Source organism: Teleopsis dalmanni, chromosome 2, assembly GCF_002237135.1.
Source record: "Teleopsis dalmanni isolate 2A chromosome 2, ASM223713v2, whole genome shotgun sequence".
NCBI classification, from domain to species: Eukaryota; Metazoa; Arthropoda; class Insecta; order Diptera; family Diopsidae; genus Teleopsis; species Teleopsis dalmanni.
In genome coordinates, this window is record NC_051847.1 from 245,591,027 (window position 1) to 245,592,756 (window position 1,730).

Sequence of the window (1,730 nt, forward strand, 5' to 3'; positions counted from 1 at the left end):
CTGTGCGTATTTAAGCTCCTGGTCCACGTTTCTTCGCTATGTCCTAGCACGGGCTCTAGGCTGGCGACTACCTTGTAGCTACCCCGAGTAGGGCTTGCTTCGTTATGCAGGAATTCACTTTCATTTTCTTCTTTTGATTTCCGGTCACCATATTCTCAGTATTCTTCTTATGCATCTCGCATCCGTAATACAACGTTGATTTGAAGATGAAAAAATTGTTAAAACCTGTTTAAGAGGTAATAATTTAACGTCATACGTAATGGAACAATTTTCGAAGAATGAGATTTTCCGCAAAAATGGATCCTATATTTCTTTTCTTGAATCAATTTAGTTTTCAAAATTTTTTAATTAAAAAATATTGATAATTTGTTTTTCGAATGTGTGATTTTGTGACATTATATGTGACATTATATATCAATTAGTATTGAAAATGAAAAGTTCACCCACCCATACAATAGTTAATCCACTTTAAATCGAATTAATTTAATAATTAATATCAAATTATAATTTATAAAAACATCTTATGATTTGCCATAATAACTAAAACCCAATAAGCCTACCTTTTACATTATAGTATATCAATGGATAATAATCATTGAATTCTTGCTCTGCGAAGGTTCTTTAAATGTACACCCTTTAAACTTGTTTTCTGTCTTGTGCTATTTTTAACTATTCTCCAGCAATTCTTGTCTATTAATTATAGCTTTACTAATATTTAATTTATTTTTAATTCAGAAAATTATTTCTCTTAAATGCCAGCTGCATAATGTGTTGGCTATAAGGAAACCAATCTATATATTGAGTATCTGAGTATTTCCCATCTGCTGTGAACTTTATACTTTTCGGAGTTCTGCGCCTTAAAAGTCAGCTTTATTTACTTACAATAATTTCCAGTTCTTTATGTTGTTTACTTTGTGGTTTGTTTACATTTTTTATCTATTATGAATGCCATTGCAATCGTCTGAGTACTGCACGCACTTCATACTCTGTCCGTCCGATTAGGTTTCGTAGTTGCGTGCACTTGTTCGTACGCCATAACAAGCAAGTAAGCTTGTATGTTTTTTCTCCGTAATGCATTCATAAACGCCAAACAAAAAGTATGTGGATTAATGTAGGAAAAATAACTGGTCAAGTGCGCTTTTGGCGATACCCTACAACATACTCTTGTTATTTATATTCTAATAGTTAAGGTTTGAAATGATATAAGTGTAATCTACCGTTTTGAGCATGAAAAGAAGGGATGATACTATAATCCTTTAAACTAGGAATAACAACCATTTAGGTGTTAGATTCAGCAATATGTACTTTAATAAAAAAAATAAATTTAAAAATTTTCAGCACTTCATACAACAAACCTGTAGTAAATATGAACTATTTGAAAGTGTTTTTATCTTTTATATTTTAGAGCTATAAAATCATTTTAAATATTGCGATTATGTTCTATCTGATCTGTTCCTTATCTAAATTTTTAATAAACTTCGGTTTTTATTTAGTTCTTCATTAATAATAGATAGTTTTCTATTTTTTTATACACATTGCTTTGTTAAAAATTAACTTTTTATGTTTATAATAAATATTCTCAGCAAAATTATATTAAAATAACTTTACAAAGGATTCATGTTTTAGGAATTAATTTTTTATGAATACTTCATTGTAGAATTAACCAATTTAATACTCATTCATACATCATTTGTGTTGATATACAATTCCCGGTACATAAAAGCTAAACC